The following is a 24,959-nucleotide window of genomic DNA, read 5'->3' as shown; positions in this document are numbered from 1 at the left end:
CAGTAGTATAGAGCAGAGTCTGATACAGCAGCAGAGGAGATGATCAGATCCACTTGTTTAGTTTTATCATCAGCTTTAGCAGACATTCTTGGGTCAGGTTTGGAAATTAAATTTCCTTTTTGGTCAACAATAATAAGGAACTCAGGTTTAGATTTTGGATATTGCTTGTACCAGTGCAGGTAGTTTTGTGTAGTAAAGCTTGATTTGTATTTGCAGGACAGAGTAACATTGTCACCTTCATCTACAGCTTTATGAGGGAAATCTGGCTCTATTGAATCTGCCATGGAGTCACCTGTCATAGAGAAGAGAACATAATGTTTTAATCTTTAAATAATCAACAGGAAATACTTAAGTCAGACCCACACTCTGCATTTTCACACTGCATCACCACACAGACTAATATTTAATATAATATAGTTAATATTTCTGTAATAAGAAAAAGTCAATGTTAACTCACCTAGTGAAAGCCACAGATACATGAATATAACAGTGAACATGATGACTGGTCTTAGCTCAGTGAAAATAGTGGAGATCTTTCTGTAATCTAATATGTTAACACCATAAAGCTTCAAAATTGCTCCACCCCACAGCATCACATGACAGTGTCACCAATGTTGTTGTCAGATTGTTGATTGTTACTGAAACATCCTGGCTTTACATTCAGCCTCATATGGGAAACCTGTCCAGAGGACATTTAAGTAAACACATACTGAAAGCAGGAAATAAAGTTTTGTTGTAAATCTGAAAAATAAAACTTTCCTGTACTCATGACAGCATCAGAAGAAAAGAAAGAAGAGTAAAGGCAGATTTACAGATAAGTTTCCAGTTTTCAGTGTTTCTGACACAGAAGGTGCTTTTGCTTGTCAAAGAAATGACATTAGATGAGTATTTATTCTTATGACAGTTTAGTGTTAAGTGGACAGTTGTGTTGTTTAATCAGAATGGTATCTCTGAAATTAGCTTAGGCACTAAGAGTAACCAGGGCAGGGGTTAGGATATTATATCAGCAGTATGTATGATAGAAGAACAAGTATACTCTATGTCACAAAGGTTTTACTGTGAAAAGTAGCTTCCATCATCTCAGAGAATGTGAGCAGGTTGTGTGGTAGTGTCTCTAGTACTTAACCCACAATAAGATAAGTGTCTGCGCCATCTTGTGTTCACTGAAGAGAAAAACCTTAACACACTAATAAATAAAGCCCTGCAAAAAGGTCATACAGCCACACATATATTGGATTTTTAATTTTTATTAGACCTTATATTTAAATTGTATTTACAGTTTGGGGTGTCATCCATTTCTCTCTTAAATACTGCTGGGTTTGTCACTGTATCTTTGTTTTTTTATATTTTCTTTACATTACTTAATACAAAGCAGAAAAAATTAATAATATGGAAACAGATGTTGAACACGGTTGTAAAACTCAACAACTAAACTAAATTGGCCACTGAGAAATGCTTTATATTCACATGATATACTTTCTGTCCTATCAGGGGATTAAACACATACAACTGCCTTTAGATAAATTTACTTAGATGCTTGGTTATGAATCTCAACATAATATTTTAAACCAACATACTTTTATGAAATGATTCTTAGTCTTTTCTTCAAATGTTCTCACACTGAATACAAAAACAAACCAATGCAGTAATGAATGATCCAGTTCTAGTCAACCGTAGTGTTTATAAAATCTGATGACACTGATAATGCATGATGACAGGATAATGCTAGGTGAAGTGCAGGCCAGTTGGTGGGTGCATGTGTAAAAGTTTAGGATTTAAAACAAAACAAGAAAATCTAAATAAACACCATATAAAATAAATAACAAAACTTCACATCAGACGCACTTCAGCAGTTCATTATTTTCTGTGATTTTGTGCACCATAGTTTATTAGCTTTTTTTATACCATGAATGGTCTTAGCTGAATAGAAATATTCTTTCTGTACTCTAATATGTTCATTTTATGAAGCTCCACCCCACAGCATCACATGACAGTGTCACCAATGTTGCTGACAGATTGTTGATTCTTACAGATAAATCCAGGATTTACATTCAACTTTAGTTAAAGGACCTATATATATATTTTAAGCAAACCCAAAGCAGGAACTATTTGTAATATACAGATAATAGCAACAATATAATTAAACAAATGTAATTATTCTAATGATAATTATACAATTGTTAAGCCATAATATAAAAATTAAACAAGTTTTAAATTAATTACACATTATATGTTTGCAATCAGGCAGCTTAGTGGTTAGCACGTTCGCCTCACACCTCCACGCGTCCATCTCCATGTGTCCTGGGTTCGAGTCTTGCTCCTGCTCACTGTGTGTGTGTGTGTGTGTGTGTGTAGAGTTTGCATGTTGCTTGGTGGGTTTCCTGCGGGTGCTACAGTTTCCTCCCAAAGACATGCTTCTAGGCTGATTGGAGTTCTGTAGTGTGTAAATGAGTGTGTGTGTGCACCCTGTGATGAATTGGCACTCTGTCCAGGATGTATCCTGCCTTGATGCCCGATGATGCCTGAGATAGGCACAGGCTCCCTTTGAACTGAGAATAGATCAGATAAGTGGTACAGAAATGAAAGGTTTGTAATCAGTGGTGTCTGCATCTACATCTGGAATATTCCAATCCAAAATAGTTTCTAAAGTATCTAAATCAGTGGTGGGCCATCAGTGCCAGCAAGGCCTTCTCTGCTGGCCTAAACAGCAGTGATCTGAATCACTGATTTGCATTTTAATATATTTTTCCATGCGTGTGTATTAAATTCTTCCCAATAGTCTATTCTCTACATTTCCTAGCTTTGCTCTTGGTTGCGCTGCTTCCAGTAATGATAAGAATATTTATCTAATCATATTTCAGCCAGTGGCTGACATCATGTGTTGCCAGAGTGAAAGAAATCTGTTTTAAGGCCTTCAGAATGAATAGTGCAGGCGCCCGTAGCTTAAAATAAGTGGCAATTAAAATTGTTACATTAACCAATCAGATTTCGAGTTGGCGTCATTGGCGCCATCTAGCAGGCATACGATTACGTCAGCAATTTCCCGTCCTTTGATTGGACAATTGGAGTAGACAGAGGCAGAGAACCACACAAACTAAATAAAATTATTTTAACTCACAATGACTGACAGAGGAGAAGAAATCGATTTGGTGGCAGACATCCTTACACATGCATTTTCAAGGCAGACTGTAATAAAATTGACTATTCCTTGTGAGGTGTGAAATACTCTAGCCTAATTTCTATTTTACTTTGCTATTAAACGGTTGAGGACACCAGTGAAGACCGCAGGACGCGGGTAACCATAGTAACCAGTGATTTCCGGATTGGACCTAAGATTTCCAGCCCAGCTACAGCTTAAAACCCGTCCATTTAAAAATAAAATAAAATAAAATAGCAGCCCCAAATGCATACTGTGATAACTAATACATTAACAAAGAGAAAACCCAAAACAAATGGGTAAGTGCAAAGGGCACTATTTAGACACACACACACACACACACACACACACTGACAGACCCGCAGCACAGGCGATCTCACCCAGTGTCCAGCTCTTCAAGTCCTGCAGAAATCCGCGGAAGTTTTGATAATTTTATGATCATTCCTAAATATCATACAACATTACATTAGTAATATTGACTGTCAGATACTGAGCCAAAAGTGGTCATGTGATGAACGAACGAACGAACCAGACCCGAAGACGGTACTGACTGCAGAGCCGAAGTCTATGAGGCTGTCACGTGACGAGCAAGTTTCTCCGCACAGAACCAGATAGGATCTTGCGCATGCGCGGTCAATAAAAAATGAATCTCTCCCGAGTCATATTACGGATTCATTCAAAATGAACGAATCTTTCAAGGAACCGAATCGGAGCCACGGAGGCCAGCTGTACGCCAACCGCATCTTGTTAAAACGTAAAGAAAACAAAAAAATCTCTGTAATTCACTTATGGTGTTTTAGATGGCTACTTAATTTACACCTTAACAAGAAGCAGGATGTAAGCCTAAACATGTCCTGTTCTCCAAAAAAGATGATGTACTGTACATTTCCTCCCGCCGCCCCATCATAAGTGCTTCTTCTCATCGCAGTTTCATAATAACACATCTAACATTCTGTCACGTTCCTTACAGTAAAAACAGCTTGAGTAAAATAAAGGAAAGGTTTGTTTACTGGTTAAAAGGTTTGCATTACTCATTACGATATTTATCTTAAACGTCAGAGAGACCCTGATGTTTCTAGTGTTTTTTTTGTTCTGCTGTAGGTACTTGTGCTCTGAGACTCTGGGACTCAGAGACTGAGGGAGATGTCTGTTGTTCTGTCTCTGCAGGAAATTGAATCGCTTTTGGGATTTTCTGGCCCAGAAAAGATCCTAGGTGATTTGCACCCCCATACCTCAGACCAGCAGAGGAGTAATTTCTCAAAATGCCATGGTAATGCAAAATTATTAGTAGATCTACTTTCAATATAACAAAACTGTGTCAGTGTTTTTGTACAGTTCAGCTGGATTTCCTGTCACTGTGGCCCTCAGAGCACAGTAGTATAGAGCAGAGTCTGATACAGCAGCAGAGGAGACGATCAGATCCACTTGTTTATCATCAACATTAACAGACATTCTTGATGGATTGTTGGGACTGATTGGTGTTCCTCTTTGGTGAATTTACAGAAGGAACTCAGGTTTAGATTTTGAATATTGCCTGTTCCAGTGGAGGTAGTTGTTTGCTGAACTTGTGCTGGGTTTGTATTTGGAGGACAGAGTAACATCATCACCTTCATCTACAGCTTTGTGAGTGAAACGTGGTTCTATTGAATCTGCCATGGAGTCACCTGTCATAGAGAAGAGAACATAAAGCATTTAACCTTTAAATAATCAACAGGAAATACTTAAGTCAGACCCACACTCTGCATTTTCACACTGCATCACCACACAGACTAATATTTAATATAATTTTGTTAATATTTCTGTAATAACAAAAAGTCAATGTTAACTCACCTAATAAAAGCCACAGATACATGAATATAACAGTGAACATGATGACTGGTCTTAGCTCAGTGAAAATAGTGGAGATCTTTCTGTAATCTAATATGTTAACACCATAAAGCTTCAAAATTGCTCCACCCCACAGCATCACATGACAGTGTCACCAATGTTGTTGTCAGATTGTTGATTCTTACTGAAACATCCTGGCTTTACATTCAGCCTCATATGGGGAACCTGTCCAGAGGATATTTAAGCAAACACATACTGAAAGCAGGAGTTCAGGTTACTGTCAGTTTGTGTGCAGTTTTACATCACCTCCAAAAACATGACAGTAGGACATTTTTCTAGGAGAAATAATGCTTTTGTGTGAATGAGTGTGTGAAAGGGTAAGTATATGGTTTGTATATGGAGCTCTCCAAAGGGTGTTTTCCTACCTCATGTGAACAAAGTTCATACCATATCAACCATGACCATGACAGAATCCCCCAAAAGGACATGTAACTTTCTCTAAAGCATTGGGAGAACTTCTTTCAGTATAACAAAACTGTGTCAGTTGTGCTCTTTGTTAAGTTTTATGGACAATCGTGGATGAGGTGGTTGAGCCTCAGTGACATATTCACTGCTTTCATCAATCAGCAGCAGAAACTCAGGTCTTGATCCAGGTTTTTGTCGATACCAGTGGAGTCTGTTAACTGATCCAGTATATGTGCAGGACAGTGAGATGTTGCTGCCTTCCATTGAAAATACATTGGTTTGATCTGGTTTAATGTTATTGTCAGCAGCCTCTGCTATAAAAACATTACAACAATATTTTGATTATTTTAATAATAAATGACACATTTCACATGAAAAATTGTGTCTTCTTATTTAGAAAAAATAATATTTTGTGTGCAGTGTATATGACTTACCAACATCAGCAAGAGTGAAAAACACCACGAAGAGGAACAACATTGTTTTCCTGAGTGTTTAGTTCAAACCTCTAGCTTTAGAAATGAATGTCAGTGTTACTATTTGATGTACATCTCCACCTCTAGCTCCACCTACTTGTATTTATGTATATTCATGATAACTGTTCTATACTGTATACTGTTTATATAAATCTGTAGAAATGTTTTTGTATTAAGGTCCTAAGCCATGGATTCACTCATACCATTTACTCAATTTTCCTGTGATATTTTGACATTGTTAGTTACATCACTTGTTTTTGGATCTCTCTCTCTCTCTCTCTCTCTCTCTCTCTCTCTCCCTCTCTCTCTCTCATTAATAAAATGAGATGGACATTCAGTAAAGTCCTTTCTTTAGTAGTTGGTGTTGGTGACTGCACTGTGTGACACTGGTTTTGTTGGTGTGTAAACTAAAACCATCACTGGGTCACACGGTTATCACAGTGTCTTTTGCATAGTGTTACTTTCCATTTGTAATTTTACAGATTGTTCTATTGCCTAATTGTTCTGTGAAATTCTATCTAAGACAGTTTTACTGGATTAAATCTACTTAGCAGTGGTATTTATTGGTTCTGTGTGTAGAAATCTGTTTTGTGTATTTACCTTCCTCTGTGTGTCATTTGTGCAGCAGAAGGTGGCTTATTGTTAGAACCATTAAAAGAATAAGGTTTATTTGAGAATACAGAAGAAATATTCACACAAAAGTATATCTTCATAACCCCCATATATTTCTCTTTAAATACTGCTGAATTTGTCATTTTCATGTTTGAAAGCAGCTATAAAACTCAACTCCACTGAATTGGCCATTAAGAATGTCCTGTCCTACATCTTGCCCTAACAGGGAAGTAAAGACACAAAATTACCTTAAATTTACTTAAATACTTGATTATTAATCACAAGATAATATTTGAAACCAAAATACATTGATATATATATATATTGAGCTTATTTGTTTGTTGTGATAAACCTGTTATACTGTATTTCACTGAGGTAATGAACAAACCAGCCTCTTTTCTTTCTTTGTCTATTTTATGTTGTCATTTGACTCTGATCTGACTTTGATTTTAATGTAATTGATATAGACATCTGCTTAATAAAGCCACTGTGAAAAAATTAGTTTAGCTGATGGATCCAGGCACAGCAGCTGCACTTTGCAGTTCACAGAAAAGTATTGATTCACCCCTAATTATTAACAGTAGTACAGATTTATTATCAAATATAATTAGGATCATTTGTGACTTGGGGCCTGAAACAAAAATCTGACTGAGTTTCCTAAACAGACAGGTTTTTCTTTTACAGGTTCCACAGATGCAGGGTCTCAGAGGGTAACAGACATATTCCCAAAACCCACAGCAATTAAGTGCTGAAGTATTTCAATCAATGTCAAAAACACACTGGGAAATCAAACTAGAGGACATTCTTATTATTCAAGACTCAAGACCAAAGTAAACCTGCAAAGAAACATATGTTGAACACGTCAGATCTCAAGCACAATAAACACAGAAATAACTGTTCATCAAATAATTCATATTTTAGAATTAATATTAATAAAGCTGCCACCACTGGCTATGAGAACTGCCCTTAGTGCTGTGGAGACTGAGTGAACATGTGGCAGCACAGTGAGAGTCTGGAGTGGAGCAACCATTTCCATTTCAACCACAACTTGTGATTTCAAGTGCTATTTTATAATCTGCCAAATAATGAAGAGTGAAGTCTTCAGTTCACTAGTGTTACATTAAAAATCAGCACCTTAAAATACTTAAATACATATTGTTAGTAAACCTTGTGTTATATTTTATTACATCAGGAGAATAACAAAATAACACCATGAGCATTAGCAAAAATATTTTTTTTATTAAATATTAACATTTATTTTTAACGGATCTATTCTTCTCTGGTTATTCAACCAATAATCATTAGCAACATATCCAAGACGATCATTGTTGATATTCAAGCAAATGAACGTCAAAGTCTGAGAATTAAGAAAGAAAAGTGTATTTGAATGAAACAGGTAAACATCTCCCCCTGCTGAGAAAAAAAACAAATGCAGCTTGACTTTTTGTACAGTCTGTATGAGTTTTGTGTCACTGTGGGCTCCATGGTGCAGTAGTACAGTGCAGAGTCTGATACTGCAGCAGGAAAGATCTCCAGATCTACTTTCTTGTCCTTTTTACGAACTTTGGTGGATAGTCGTGGGTCATGTTCAGATTTAGTGACACCATCTGTGGATTTATGAATCAGCAGAAGAAACTCTGGTTCTGATTGAGGTTTTTGTCGATACCAGTGGAGATAGTCTGCTGAGTCATCATATGTGCAGGTCAGTGTGATGTTGCTGCCTTCACTTGAAGATATGATGGTTTGGTCTGGTGTAATGCTGCTGTCAACAGCACCTGCTGTAAAACATTACAACAACATAAACATTTCTACTTTCATTTTGTAAGTTAATTAATCATGTTTAGGTATCAGCTCATTTCCAGCATTCACCTAAAGTTTGTGTATAATATAAATGACTTACCGATGTTTTTAACAACTATGAAAATAAAGAAGAGTAACATGACTGTTGTGTCTCTCTTGCAGTAGGTATAAATGGCAGGATCTCTGTGAAACTTTCTAAACTGTATCTTACCACATCTAGCTCCACCCACTTTTACTCATAGTCATGTCAGATCTGGTATCATATGTGATAAATCCATTGTTTAAGTTAATTGACTGAAACAAGCAATGAATGTTCATAATATATTTTATGTCATGTTTAAATCTGTTAAGGCTGATTTTTGCTAAATTTAATGATAATTTTAAGCAGTTCACTAGAATAAGTCACCCTTTATTAATTGCATATTGTGTCTGTATTTAATAACTGCATTCAACCATATATTTAAATTAATTTAAGTTATTCTGTAGTGCTACATGCTACACAATGTAATTAATGCTATGAGCCTCCCCTTGATAAAGCACTCCCTAAATAAAATGTTTCACTATGCTGGAGTAAACAAATACTTGACTAAATGAGTCCCATTTGTCTCAGAAGGTATGAATACCATCTAAATTTGAAAAAGTCTTACAATATGTACAAATTCATCTAACAAATAACTGATTACAAGTTTCTTTTCATCATTAATGCTATAGACTAGCACTGGTTCTGAGGTTCACATCTGGTTCACATCTGTTCTGAGGGGTTTGTAAAAGGTCATTGCTCTAGCTCACATCCAACAAAGTAACAGTGATCTGTACAAACATAAAACACACAAGACTGAATGAATAAATGAATGTACCATTTTATTTATTTATTTGTTTGTTTGTTTGTTTGATGATTTCAAATGACTATTAATTACAGTGAATCATGGACAAAACTGGCATGAAAAGATCAATAAACTTAATTTCATGTCATATGCACCCAAACATCCAAAACAATGGATCCGTGTCTATAAAATACTGTTTGTTCATAACAATGTAGATTTGTGACTTTAATGTGATGAATGTGCGGCTTATGTGGTTTTTAAACACATTTTACTTTTATTTATTAGTTTGCTTGCTTACTTTTTTATTTATTCAGTTATACCACAGAATTACCACAAACATTGTTTGTGTCTGTGGTTTTCTGATAACAGGTTGGTAAAGGAAGGATCTTTGATGTGGTTTTAGAATCTTCATTTATACTGGTTTATACGTTTTTGTAAAGCCTTTCAGTGACTCTGTATCACTGTGTTCCAACTTTTAGAGCACAAAGATAGAGTGCAGAATCTGAGAGCTTTAGTCCTCTGATAGTAAGTTCAGTAGAGTCTCTGCTTGTTTTTGTCTCTAATCGAGTGTCAGTGGGATTGCGCTCTGCTGATAATGACCTTGCGCCTTTATGCAATAAAAACTGTGGTGCGCTGTTAGGATATTGTTTGTACCAGTAAAGATAAATACCATTACTGCTTGCCTCATATGAACATTTCAGAGTAACAGTCTCTGTTTCCTTCATGACAATGTTGGCATCTTCATCTTTCGGCCAGATTTTATCTGCAAAACTACCTGTTGTAAAGAACATTAAGAAAAAAACTGTAAGGCATTTTAAAAACCAGATATTGACCAGAAAATTAGAAAATTACTATATACTCTAACAACGTAATTATTACTTAATACAATGAATTAACTAATGAAAATAAATGACCTGTAACTAGAGTGAGAATCAGTGGTATGTATCTCACTATGTACAGTAAGTTGTATAGTTGATCCATTTCTGAACACAGCTCTGTGAGGATTCTGTATAATAGTGCTGTATGTGCTGAACTTTACACGTCTCTAGAAGGACACACCCAGGAAGTGATGCTGTTGTAGTGTAACTTTGTACAGATCATCACTTCACACAGTTTCAGTGACAGAAAATAGAGTCATTAATGTAGCTGTGTTGTATTTTAAGATTTATCATCTATACAATACTATAAGCCTTTACTTGTTTTTTTGGTGTTTACATTATTTGAAAACTATAAACAATTATGATATTTTACTGTTAATCTGTAAATGTGATAAATAGGCTCATTGGCCACTACATCAAGATATTTGTATGAAAAGTAAATGCAAACTTTTTATAATAATGATCATAGAACAACAGAACCAGATTCGTACAAAATCTCTTTTTACACATACATTTGCCCAATAGGTAAGTATAGGAAAGCTGATTAGTGTAATTATATCTAAATAATAATTTCATGTCATTGCTTTTTCACAATTACTATCATTAATTAATCTTTAAATTTATATAGCCTTTCTTCAAAGGTAAATAATAAAATATTGGTACTCAAAATTGACATAGTAGCTAAAAATCCAAAACAATCTCTTTATATACCTGTGTGTTCACAGTTTAGCATGAGAAGTAAATATCTATTCTACTTTGAAGGTGCTGATAGTAAGAATTAAAAGACCAAAATTATTCAATTATTGTTCATAACATACAATAAGTTAAGCGTGTGAGAGAAATGTCTGAGGTGGTGTGTCTGTGCTACATTTACAGGAATCTCTTTTGAATTTTGGAGGTTTTATTTAGATTTTTAGTTTAAAGAAGACTAATAAAAAGGAATTGAGGAACCAGTAAGAAGAGTTTTACTGAGTGTGAGTTTAAATGGATAGATGAATGAATGTTAGTGCCAAAGGGTGATATCTATTTTTTCTGTTGCTGCCATTGTTGAATAAAAAGGATTCCAATAAACATGAAAGTCAATTAAATAGCATACATCAGGTAATTGTTGTGAATATGTAATATAAACAGAGAGAGACTAATGTCTAGGATCCTGCATTCTCCCCACTGTGGCCTAAGCACAGAACCAACCCAGCCACTGGTGGTTGCACAAGTCCGTGCATTTTCAAGCTGAGATTAATTGGGAGGTGTGGGAGTAATTTTTGAATGGTTTAAAGTGGTTTAGAGCGTTTAAAGTGGTTTTGAATGTTTTAGAGTGTTTAGAGTGTATATGAATGCATTCTTGTTTGTGTTTGTATAAAATAATCAGAGGACAGCATGGTTGGGTTGTCAGGCACCACCTTAATTTATTGGTCACCTCTATTTACAGTTTTAACAATGAACGGTTAAACACTACGAGGTTTAGGTGCGAGACTTTGTTGACAGTAGATGAGACTTGGACGGAGTTTCAATCTTGGTATGGCTGGGGTTGGAGCTGTGCCCAAGGTCCTGAGCAGAAGCGCAGCACGTCGTAGGAAGTCAAGGGTAGCAGGAGATAGAGCTAGGAATAATTGGAGGGAAACTGTGATTAAAACTACAGCAGGTGTAGAAGTGAAAGAAAACATTGTTTGCAATGAATTAAAACTAAGCAATCAAAGACAGAGCAGTGGCCCTGAAACTTACCCATGCTGTCCTCGGAGGTCAAAATGAACTGTTTGATGAAAACAAGCTGGAAAAGTCCTATTGATAAGTGCACAGATGTCCACTATTTTTATAACTGACCTCGGAAGTCCGATTATAATGGAATGTGAAAGAGTTAAAAAGTAAGAGATAATGGTGTCCAAAAAGAACCTGATATTTCAGGAAGAAAATAGGAGTGACTTTCTCAGCAAAGAGGATTTGGTTTGAATATTATGAAAAGATAAGGGAAAAGAATAAAAAGACTATGTTTTGTGATGATTATTTCGGAGGTTGTTGGGATGTTCATTCGTGAGCAGCTCAATTCTTGTAACCAGCGCTGATTGCAAATAAACCTTGTATCTGCATTCATCCAGTCTGGGCAGTTTGGCTTTTTTTAGTTAGAGCCTTGCTTGACTGAGCTGTCAGGTCAATGTGGAGCTGGAGACAGATTATTAATTGAGACAGAAGTATTAATTGAGTAGTATTAAATAGAGCGTTATAGTATTGGATAAAAATATTTTCCACAGAGGGTTGCATCAAGAAGGGCATCCACTGTAAAACCTGCATCAAATCAAAATATGCAGATCAATGATCCACTGTGGCAAACCCTAACAGGATCAGCCGACAGAAGAAAAAACAGTAGTACTGTACGTTTGCCTTCAGTGTAGTTAAACTGTGTGAAAGTTTTTGTACAGTGCAGCTGGATTTCCTGTCACTGTGGGCTGCAGAGCACAGTAGTATAGAGCAGAGTCTGATACAGCAGCAGAGGAGATGATCAGATCCACTCGTTGTATGTTTTTATCAACATGAGCTGTTCAGATGTGGTGGGATTGGATCACTTTTATACCCACTTGTATCAATATAAAGAAGGAACTCAGGGTTAGATGTTGGATATTGTCTGTACCAGTACAGTGTTACTGAAACTCCGCTGAATTTGTATTTGCAAGACAGAGTAACATTTTCACCTTCATGTACAACATTATGAGGGAAAACTGGCTCTATTGAATCTGCCATGGAGTCACCTGTCATAGAGAAAATAACATAATGTCAGTAACCTATGTGTGGATCAAGCCAGTGTTACATAAATCTCACATTCTGCTTTTTCTCATCACCACACAGACTATTTAACCATTAATTCAACTTTTAATATTTATGCAATAAACAAGGCAATTTACTCACCTAGTGAAAGCCACAGAGACACGAATATAACAGTAAACATGATGAATGGTTTTAGCTGAATGTAAATATTCTGAGGTCTTTATGTACTCTGATATGATCATAAATGTTCATGAAGCTCCACCCCACAGCATCACATGACACCAATGTTACTGACAGATTGTTGATTCTTACTGAAGCATCGCTGTTTGTGGAGAATATTTCCACATTGTATTCAAGTTCAAGCAGGACATTTATTTAATTAATTTCACAAAACGCAGATGCAAGTGCAAATTGCAAACTACCAGAAAATGTAGAAGCTGTGCTACACACAACAACCACAACGAGAAGTCATTTTCATTCACAAAGTATAACAACAAATACTACTTTCCAGAACATTACATAACATTACTCTCCTGAACTCCTGAATTTGTAAAGCTTCAGCTGCTTAACTTGAGCTTGCTTCAGCTTCTAACTGTCCTCACAGTCAGGCATTTCAGAAGTGAATGTAAACATGTAAATAGCTCCATCTTGTGAGAAAAGCATGGCTCTGCTCCAGTCATGTGTAGTGCTTTTTGTACAGTGTGGTTGGGCAGCAACAGTAAAGAAAAGCAAGAAGAGGAGTAACATTGTTATCCTGAGTGTTTAGTTCAGGTCTCTAGCTTTAGAAATAATTGCCAGTGTTGTGTATTTGAAATGTGTCTCTGATGTCTAGGAGAACTACTACTATAATTGGGATTACATTTTTTTCTCTTTTCATTTTATTTCTTTTGTCTGCAGTATATAACATATAACAGTATTTAATATATTCCATCAACAGTAAAATGCGCTATTCTGAAAAGACCATTAATTCACATGTTTTATTGAATCTTTTCTTGTGATAATGAATTCATTGATTTTTAATCATCTTTAATTATTTCTATAATTATCACACGTTGCAAATTATACACGAGCCCACATCTACATTATAAACAATATAAGCATGAAGAAAGGAAGGAAAGAATGAGAGTAAACTGGTTACAATGAATCATCAGGACAACTGGACAGAAAAGGTCAATTCTATTTTAATTCTATATCAACAACTGACACTAAATGTTCTGTTAGCATCAGACAAAATATACTTAAAAATGTACAAATTTACTGCAGTGTTTAGTTGAGTATTCATTTTTCTTTTCAGTTGCATATGTTACCACCACTGTATTTTGTCTGTTGTTAGCTGATAAGTTGGGAAAGGGAAAAGGAGAGTAAATTCAATTCAAGATAGAACTGTAGAGAAAACCATCATGCTTTAATTTCCTCAATTCTTCTTTAAGTTTCCTTTTTATGTTACTGTAAATGTCAAGTTTCCTTCTACTCTGTCTTCAGTGAAGCATATAAGCATTTCTTGTGTACAAAGCCTCAACTGTAGCTTCCCTCTGTTTTAACCAATCAGAGTGCAGGATGTGCCACATTATGTAAAATACACACACATGTTCTAAAAGAATATAATGGTTAAAAGATTTGTATATTTATTTACTACACTTCCTATTTCTATAAAGTAAACATTTTCTAATCTACAAAATATATTGTTGCAATTACAACACTGTAAGGCTTTCTATACTTTCTATACATTAGAATTGATTATATCACATTAATAATTACTAATGAAGTGTTACTGTATTGTTACTTAATTACATTTGCATATACTTGGTTTGAAGTAATGCATTACTTCAATAATCTTTTTTAATCAAACAATTCTTCCACAGGCACTGCAGTGACTGATACAATTTTAAAAATTCCCCATAAAATTATAATAATATAAAACCCCTAATACAATTTATAAGCATCTTGTATTAAGCTCAATGCTCTTTTAAGTATCTGTGGTCATTCAAGTGTTTCCCTTAATATCAGTGCTGGATCAAGTGCTATTTTATAAGCTGCCAAATAATGAAGAGTGAAGTCTTTAGTTCACTAGTGTTACATTAAAACCCAGCAATTTAAATTATTTAAAGACATATTGATATTTAACTTTGTTTTACATTTTTATTGCATCAGGAGAATAACAGCATGAACCTTAGCAGAAATAATTATTTTTGATTAAAGATTAACATTTATTTTTAAAAGATTTCTTCTCTGATTGTTCATTGTAAGTATTAACAACATATGTAAGAGGATCATTGTTGATATTTAAAGGAAATAAACAGCAAAGTTTGAGAATTAAGAAAGAAACGTGTATTTGAATGAAACAGATAAACATCTCCCCCTGCTGAGAAAAAAATCAAGCTTGACTTTTGTACAGTCTGTTTGAGTTTTGTGTCTCTGTGGGCTGCATGGCTGTAACAAACCTCCAGACACCGGGTGAGTAGGATCCATGTGCAGTTTATTAATATAATTCAAAACGACAGGCAAGGTAAATGTAATCAGGGACCGGCAGAAAGGTCAGAGAACCGTAAAGACGAACCGCGATGCAAACTAATCCGAAAAACATAAGGACTGACTCAGAAAACCGATGAAACAAAATGAGATCAAAACCACAATAGCAATCAGACAAAGAAACACGAGAAACAGCTTGGTACAGAGCTAGTCACAATACTCTGTAATGTGCATCCAAGACTGTCTCCATGATCAGACCAGCAGAGGAGCAGAGATTCATCACTGAGGCTCACAAGTGATAGATTTGTGTCTGAATGAACATACTGTCTCCTAATAATACATGTGTCAAAAATCTAATGTGATTTATAAATATACTCTTTATAAATCACATTAGAGACAGAATTCCTCCAAACATGGCATGTAAATGATCAGTAGATAATAGATTTCCATATAACAAAACTGTGTGAAAGTTTTTGTACAGTGCAGCTGGATTTCCAGTCACTGTGGGCTGCAGAGCACAGTAGTATAGAGCAGAGTCTGATACAGCAGCAGAGGAGATGATCAGATCCACTTGTTCATCTTTAACTTTAGCAGTCATTCTTGGGTCAGTGTTGGAAATTAGATTTCCTTTTTGGTCAACATTAAGAAGGAACTCAGGTTTAGATTTTGGATATTGTCTGTACCAGTACAGGTAGTCTGTTACACCACTTTTTTTATATGTGCAGGACAGAGTAACATCATCACCTTCATCTACAGCTTTATGAGGGAAAAGTGGCTTTATTGAATCTGCCATGGAGTCACCTGTCATAGAGATCATAATGTTTTTAACCTTTAAATAATCAACAGGAAATACTTAATTCAGACCCACACTCTACATTTTCACACTGCATCACCACACAGACTAATATTTAATATAATATAGTTAATATTTCTGCAATAACAAAAAGTCAATGTTAACTCACCTAGTGAAAGCCACAGATACATGAATATAACAGTGAACATGATGACTGGTCTTAGCTCAGTGAAAATAGTGGAGATCTTTCTGTAATCTAATATGTTAACACCATAAAGCTTCAAAATTGCTCCACCCCACAGCATCACATGACAGTGTCACCAATGTTGTTGTCAGATTGTTGATTCTTACTGAAACATCCTGGCTTTACATTCAGCCTCATATGGGGAACCTGTCCAGAGGACATTTAAGTAAACACATACTGAAAGCAGGAAATTAATGTATTTATGTTATTTTACATATGTTAGTGATATCTGTAATTTAGAGAAAGTTTGTGTAAACACCAGCAGGTAGATTAATGTTAGAAACACTAAGTGGAAGAGAATATGATTTATTTAAGAATGAGGAAGAAATTAGTAGTTTCCCTTGGTAATTAAGGTTGAATTAATCCCTTATTTCTCAGCTCTAACAGTTAAATCTGAAAAATAAAACTTTCCTGTACTCACAATAGCAACAGAAGAAGAGAAAGAAGAATAAAGGCACATTCACATATAAGTTTCTAGTTTTTAATGTTTCTGACACAGCAGGTGCCAAAGAAATGACATTAGATGAGAATTTATTCTTATGACAGTTTAGTGTTAAGTGGACAGTTGTGTTGTTTAATCAGAATGATATCTCTGAAAATAGCTTAGGCACTAAGAGTAACCAGGGCAGGGGTTAGGATATTATATCAGCAGTATGTATGATAGAAGAACAAGTATACTCTATGTCTCAGAGAATGTGAGCAGGTTGTGTGGTGCTCTGGTTCTTGACCAACATTAAGATAAGTGACTGCGCCATCTTGTGTTCACTGAAGAGAAAAACCTTAACACCAGAAAAATTGTTTTTGAACTTACCAAATATGTGCAGAAATATAATTGAAAAAAAATAATTGTTTCTCTCTCTCTCTTTCACACACACACACACACACAGCCATTTGCTCACCCATTCACACCTAGGGGCAATTTAACATTATCAATCAATCTACTAAGACTAGCATTATTTAGATATTACTTCAAACTTGTTGCAAAATATACACTAATAATATTAAACATTAGATGATTGTTCAGTAGGTGGCAATATACAGTATCTCACAAAAGTGAGTACACCCCTCACATTTTTGTAAATATATGGCAACCTGTAGCTCTGGTGAACTCCATGCCCAAGAGGGTTAAGGCAAAGCTGGAAAATAATGGTGGCCACACAAAATATTGACACTTTGGGCCCAATTTGGACATTTCCACTTAGGGGTGTATTCACTTTTGTTGCCAACGGTTTAGACATTAATGGCTGTGTGTTGAGTTATTTTGAGGGGACAGCAAATTTACACTGTTATACAGGCTGTACACTCACTACTTTACATTGGAGCAGAGTGTCGTTTCTTCAGTGTTGTCACATGAAAAGATATAATAAAATATTTACAAAACCGTGAGGAGTGTACTCACTTTTGTGAGATACTGTATGTCCATGTGTCCATACAGCCCTAAAACATCAGGCATGTGTGGCTTGGGGTGCAGTCAGAATTCTAATTCATCCCAAAAGTGTTGAGTGGGTTTGAGTTCAGGGCTGTGTGCAGGTAACTCATTTTATTCCACACCAAACTTGTAATAAACATCTTCATTGAGCTGGAACATGTTTTTGTAAGAATATAAAAACATCCTATACAATTGTGCAGCAGTTTGGAGAATGCCCACATACTGGTGTGATGGTTAGGTGTCCACAAATATAGCCATATTGTACATATTCAGGACTTTGTTAGAATTAGTATTGTTGTAATAATGTTGTAATAACTGGTTGTGCATGTCAATAAAGAAATATATGTAAAAATAGAATAGAATTAATTTACTGAACCCTTCTCAATATCTCAGTACCTCAGGTTATGGACTCTCCTTTCATACATATGCATACTTGTACCCTTTTTTAAAGGGCTACTGCAATATAAGCAGAACATTCATAAAGCTGCAACAAAATGTTCCCAGTTATATATTTGCTTGAAATCTAATTTGTGCAAAGCCAATATTAAGTTATAACTTGTACTCAATTCACAGACAGATTAAAGTGCACAGTAGAATTGCACATTTTATTAGGTAGAATGTGTGTGTGTGTGTGTTCAGTGATTGTTTGCAGTCCGAATGGCCCAGGGGAAGAAGCTGTTTGTAAGTCTGGTGGTGTGAGACTTTGTTGACCTTAAGCGCCCCCCAGATGGCAACAGGTCAAACAAGTGATGAGCATGATGTGAGGAGTCTCCTGTGATGGCCTTGATTTTGCTGAGGCAGCGGGACCTGGACATGTCATCCAGGGAGGGCAGAGGGCAGCCGATGATTTTTTGAGCTGTTTTTCACCCTCTGCACAGTTTGTCTGTCCTCATCTGTGCAGCCTGTGTACCACACACCCAGACAGTATGTCAGTGTGCTCTCCACAGAGGTCTATAAGAACTGAGCCCTTGGGTAGCGTGGCCGAGTGGTCTAAGGCGCTGGATTTAAGCTCCAGTCTCTTCGGAGGCGTGGGTTCAAATCCCACCGCTGCCAGCTGAGCCTTTTCAAGGCAGTGGTTGTGGGATCTGGCACCCCAAAGGCTTTACAGGGTTGTGGCTCCTGTGCCTTCTGCAAATGTGCTTAAGAGTTGCCGTTAGCTGGCTGCCTGGCTGCAAAAAAAAAACCGAGCACGCTCACACCGTACCGGAGCCCCCAGACCCGGGTGCTGAAATAGCTCCCAGGTTTGGGCAACTGGTGTCAACACCTGGCTTTGAGACGCTGCTCCGTTTCACACCTCGCTTTTTCAAACAGCAAGTCCAAACAACCACAGAACGGTACGCAAAACACGGTTTCCGTGTGTGTGAGCCGCATCAGTTGTGCCCTTACCATGGTTACGAGCTACCAACAAAACAACAATTCAACCAAGAATAAAAATTCAACATAAGAAGTGGTGGCCAAGAGGTTTGGGCAATGGAGTGCAAGTGCCAGGTGCACTGAGGTGTAAGGTCATGTGGGTGACCTAGGATGCCAAGAGGTTAAGGAAACAGACTGCTAATGCACGTGGGATGGGCTCCAGTTGCTTTGGGAACAGGCTTGTTTAAATGCGTTGAGTTATGGCGCTCCTCTACGGAATTGTTGCGGTCTCTGTGGACATTTGGTGGTGGGTGCAACACCTGCGCCTGACGAGGTGGCCGAGAGGTTAAGGCGATGGACTGCTAATCCATTGTGCTCTGCACGCGTGGGTTCGAATCCCATCCTCGTCGCTTGTGTGCTCTCTACCACAACTCTTGCACGCGGAGTGCTAGAGGGGATCGAGAAAAGCTAGCCCTGAGCCTAGGTGTTTTGCAACCGTGGGCTGTATTTCCATGTTGGTTGGACACAGATGCTGTAAGGCTGACGGGTCGCCATTGGAGATCAATGCAGTGCACAGTCCCGAAGACAGCGGCCCGGATCGTGCACCTTTATATATCTCATCAAAACCAGATGAAATATGTAATTGATCTAGATTAACTGAGTGTGTTAAAGATATTAGAGATTGGATGGCCGATAATTTCCTATTATTAAATTCTGACAAAACGGAGATATTACTTATTGGCCCAAAAACTAGTACACAGAAGCTCTCACAATTCAGCTTGCACCTAGAAGGATGCACTGTTACTACTAGCTCAACAGTGAAAGACCTGGGTGTAATATTAGACAGCAACTTATCCTTTGAAAACCATATTTACAATATCACAAAAACAGCCTTCTTCCATCTTAGAAATATTGCCAAGCTTAGGAACATTTTATCTGTATCTGATGCAGAAAAGCTAGTTCATGCATTCATGAACTCCAGACTGGACTACTGTAATGCATTACTAGGTGGTTGTCCTGCATCTTCAATAAACAAGCTACAGTTAGTCCAGAATGCAGCCGCCAGAGTTCTTAACAGATCAAGAAAATATGATCATATAACCCCAATATTATCATCCCTGCACTGGCTACCTGTTAAGTTTAGAATTGACTATAAACTAGCTCTACTCACATACAAGGCTCTAAATGGTTTAGCTCCCACCTATCTATCCAGTCTTCTAACACATTACAATCCACCACGCTCTTTAAGATCACAAAATTCTGGACTTCTAGTAGTTCCCAGAATATCAAAATCCACAAAAGGAGGTAGAGCGTTTTCGTATTTAGCTCCAAAACTCTGGAATAGTCTTCCTGACTGTGTTCGGGGCTCAGACACAGTCTCCCAGTTTAAATGTAGACTAAAGACTTATCTCTTTAGCCAGGCATACATCTAACACTTCCCATAACCTTGCACTCCAGTACATCTGATTAAATGCACATTCAGCTAGTACTGCTAATATTATGAACAGCAGCTACGCTAATGCTGTTCCATTGTTTCCTTTCTTCTACCCATCCCGAGGCATACAGAGACTGTGCCGGCTCCAGTGGCATCCGGAGATGGACCAGCTCCAGCCGGGTTCTGCTTGTGAGGATTGGGATATTCAAGCAGCGCCATGGACAACAACCTCCTTATTGATTCACATAACACTATACACATGCTGTATCTGCATCACACAATTGTCACACAAATGAGGATGGGTTCCCTTTTGAGTCTGGTTCCTCTCAAGGTTCCTTCCTCATACCATCTAAGGGAGTTTTCCTTGCCACAGTCGCCTCAGTCACCTCAGGCTTGCTCACTTGGGATAACATCTAGGACTGTTTGTCTGTTTGTCTGTTCATATGTTTGTTGTTTTCTTATGTGGTATCTCATTTAAAGCTGCTTTGAGACAATGCTCTTTGTTACAAGCTCTATACAAATAAAATTGAATTGAATTGAATTTATTGCAACAGACTGGGATGCAAGTTCATATCAGCAAACCTTGTCAACAAGAGCCTAAGCCTTTCAAACCTTTCCTGGGTTTGGATCTTGAATCACGTCTGGTAATGGAAGCATGCGTGGTACAACCATTGCGACTGCCTGCCAGAGTGCCTCTCTTTCTCGACCTGGCAGGCCTCCCTTGACCACAGCCCCACAACCCTCCAAGTGCATGGGTAGCGTCACCAAAAAAAACATGGTTATTAATTAATGTAATTAATTAACTGATTAAATATGATTGTGATAGTTAAATCTATTGATAAACTGATGAAAATGAATTACCTGTAACTAGAGTGAGAATCAGTGGTATGTATCTCACTATGTACAGTAAGTTGTATAGTTGATCCATTTCTGAACACAGCTCTGTGAGGATTCTGTATAATAGTGCTGTATGTGCTGAACTTTACACGTCTCTAGAAGGACACACCCAGGAAGTGATGCAGTTTTAGAGTTATTTTGTACAGATCACTTCACACAGTGTCAGTGACAGAAATCTAGAGTCATTATGGCTGGTGTTGTATTTCAAGATTCATCATCTATACAATACTATAAGCCTTTATCTGTTTGTGTGGTTTTTAAATTATTTGTACATTTATAAATAATTATGATAATTTGCTGTGGAAAATCATAGGAAACTGATCCAGATTTAAACAAAATCTCTCATAAGTAAATTTGCTGTGTCTATAACCAAAAGGTAATTAAATTCAGTTCAATTCAATTCAGTTCACTTCATTTTTATTTGTACTGCACTTTTAACAATGGACATTGTCTCAAAGCAGCTTTACAGAAATTCAGAAATTCAGAATAGAAATTACAAAGTTGAAAATTAACTTTACCCCTAATGAGCAACTCTGAGGCAACAGCGGCAAGAAAAATCTCTGTGAGACGATATGAGGAAGACTCAAATGTGAACCCATCCTCATCTGGGTGATACCAGAGAGTGTGATTATGAATAAATTACCTTCTAATTGTATATTATCAAACATTAAAAGCAGCAGAGGAGATGATCAGATCCACTTGTTTAGTTTCATCATCAACTTTAGCAGACAGACGTGGTGGCATAGGGATTTACCTCCACATGGACTGATGAAAAAAAGGAACTCAGGTTTAGATTTTGGATGTTGTTTGTACCATTGTAGGCTGTTTACTGAACCACTGTCTTTGTTGCTGCAGGACAGAGTAACATCATCACCTTCATCTACAACTTTATGAGTGAAAAGTGGTTCTAATAAATCTGCCATGGAGTCACCTGTTATAGAGAAGAGAACATAATAATATTTAGTTTTGAGTTATATAACTCATATTCTATTTTTTCTTAACATCACACAGGCTAATTAATCATTAATTTATTATCTCCTTTCTGAAAAGATCAATGTTAACTTACCTAATGAAAGCCACAGACACATGAATATAACAGTGAACATGATGAATGGTGTTAGTAAAATGACAATATTCTGAGGTCTTTCTGTACTCTATTATATTAATATTTCAGAGGTTCATGTCTCCACAAAGTGTGACATTCTCCATCCCACTCCCTGTATTCCAGAGAGAGGCTCCAGGTTGGAGCTTTAATTTTCAGAGGTAGTTACAGTGGGATTTGAACCTCCTTGGACCTCTGGAGAAACAAGCTTCCAAGCGAAAACCAAGCCGGCCGTGCAAGTTTCCATGAGTTTTATCCCAACCACTCTATTCCATTTAAAACCAGGGCTCATCCGGGATTTGAACCGGGGACCTCTCGCACCCGAAGCGAGAATCATACCCCTAGACCAACGAGCCAGGTCGTCCCTGTTGAGCTTGCTGTGCGCCAATGGAGGTTCACTGTACTCTGTAACTGTATGACCTTCCAGTTCATATGGACTGGGGTCCGAGTAAAAGGAACTCAGTTACACAAAGTCAAGTTAACAATAAAGCGAGGGCTCCTGTGGGATTTGAACCTTTTTGGAATCGAGACGCTAAGTGTGAACCAAGTAAGCAGCTCTTGCCATTGGGCCAAATATATCATTAACCTCGGTGGACATGAAGATCAAAATCAATTCTTGTAGAACAAGCTTGCTTTAGTGTCAGGTGGAGGTTTCAGTATAGGTCAAGTTTACAGGATTGTAGCTTCTTTGCTGGAAACTGTACTGTTGCTCCAGTATAGCTTGGTGAATATTATGAGGCTTCAAGTAGTTTCTGTGACATTTGCAGTAAGTTTAAAAATGATTCCAGTTGGTAATAAAATTGAATTAGCTGGTTGCTAAAGAAACTCAGGTGGCTGGTGGGGTATGGTTTGGTAACTGTTACAAGGTCTCATCTGTTCGATAGGGTGACACTAGGAAGCTGTAATGGAGTCCCATGTGGTTGCTATGGATTTTAAAAAATATTTTAGTATGATTTATGTCATTTACAGGGTTGTTACTGTAGTCTTAGATTTCTGTTCTTGGTGAACAGGAATGAAACCCGATGTGGTCTTTAGCTGTTGTAGCTCATCTACCTCAAGAATTGATTATGGGGCACTATTTCAGTGGAGCTTATTTATTTCCTGATTGTGTGATGGAGACTGTGTTTTTATTTTCCACAATTCTTATTCTTAGTTATACATACTTTCAGGTATCCTGTAATTTCCCTTTTTATATTCCTGTAATATAAAAAAATATATTAAAGATCCTGCAAAGACACACATGATGAACACATTAAATCTCATGCTGAGAAACAAACAAACAAACATAAAATAAAATAAAAATAAATCAGATCAGCTGCTTGTCAAAAGAGTTGTACAATATGCACATTTTTATTCCTAGAACAGAATCAAATTCCAGCATGTGATCTTTACACTGTCATTAAGTAAATAAACCATCAAACCTGCCACTATTGTTTATGAGAACTGCACTTAATACTGCAGAGGGAGTGAACATGTGGCTTCTTCAAACACACACCTAACTTTTCTATCTGTATTTGGATTCACTTAGAATGTTTTGTCTATTCAGTTCAAATAAAGTATTCATATATGGTTATATACATACATTTCTATTGGATCAATAATCAGAATGCTGATGTTATGCATAGCTTCCAGTCTTTTCTTCTTATTGTGATTCTTTAACACTTTCATGTTTGAGGTCTCTGTAGGTTTTTGGACAGTGAAGTTGACTTTCCTGTCACTGTGGGCTGTAAGGCGCAGTAGTACAGTGCAGAGTCTGATACTGAAGCAGGCGAGATCTCCAAATCCACACGCTTCAGACTCTTATGAACTTTAGCAGGCAAATGAGGATGAGGAGTATCACCTGTCTGATTCCCTCCCGATTCCGTCAACAGAACGAGGAATTCTGGTGCTGCATTGGAATATTGTCCATACCACTGTAGATTGTTCATAGAAACAGTGTATTTATAATCACAGGAGAGTGTAACTGCTTGCTCCTCTTTACCATAGACAGCAGAAGATGTTGGAGTAATGCTGTCCTGTGTGCTCTCACCTGAAGAGGACATTTATTTCAGAATATTATCATTTTATATTATACAGTATACATACAGTACATGCTTACAATCTAAAACACTCACACATGGAAACATTTCTTTACTAGTTATAAAACATTTAAACATGATATATGGGGATATATAAAATATAAGCTTACCTATGAACATGGTAAAAAACAGAAACATACAGAAAACCATCATGTTTTAATTTCCTCTGTTCTTCTGAAAGTTTCCTTTTTATGTTACTGTAAATGTCAAGTTTCCTTCTACTCTGTCTTCAGTGAAGCATCTAAGCATTTCTTGTGTACAAAGCCTCAACAGTAGCTTCCCTCTGTTTTAACCAATCAGAGTGCAGGATTTGCCACATTATGTAAAATACACATGTTCTAAAAGAATTTAATGAGCAAAAGATTC

General features: G+C 36.9%; 3 non-coding genes across 3 annotated transcripts; 2 read left to right on the top strand and 1 right to left on the bottom strand.

The window, feature by feature from the left end:
* The first annotated feature begins 18,699 nt into the window (after nucleotides 1-18,699).
* trnal-uaa (transfer RNA leucine (anticodon UAA)) lies at nucleotides 18,700-18,781 on the top strand. The gene has a single exon. It is a non-coding gene; the product is annotated as a tRNA-Leu (tRNA).
* Nucleotides 18,782-19,409: 628 nt separating this feature from the next.
* trnas-gcu (transfer RNA serine (anticodon GCU)) lies at nucleotides 19,410-19,491 on the top strand. The gene has a single exon. It is a non-coding gene; the product is annotated as a tRNA-Ser (tRNA).
* A 3,308-nt stretch (nucleotides 19,492-22,799) lies between these two features.
* Nucleotides 22,800-22,871, bottom strand: trnap-cgg (transfer RNA proline (anticodon CGG)). Its single transcript has one exon. It is a non-coding gene; the product is annotated as a tRNA-Pro (tRNA).
* Nucleotides 22,872-24,959: the final 2,088 nt, after the last annotated feature.

This window comes from Hemibagrus wyckioides, unplaced genomic scaffold (genome assembly GCF_019097595.1).
Source record: "Hemibagrus wyckioides isolate EC202008001 unplaced genomic scaffold, SWU_Hwy_1.0 Contig1, whole genome shotgun sequence".
Classification (NCBI taxonomy): Eukaryota; Metazoa; Chordata; class Actinopteri; order Siluriformes; family Bagridae; genus Hemibagrus; species Hemibagrus wyckioides.
The sequence above is the reverse complement of the archived record's forward strand: the minus strand, read 5'-3'. Positions and strand labels throughout refer to the sequence as shown.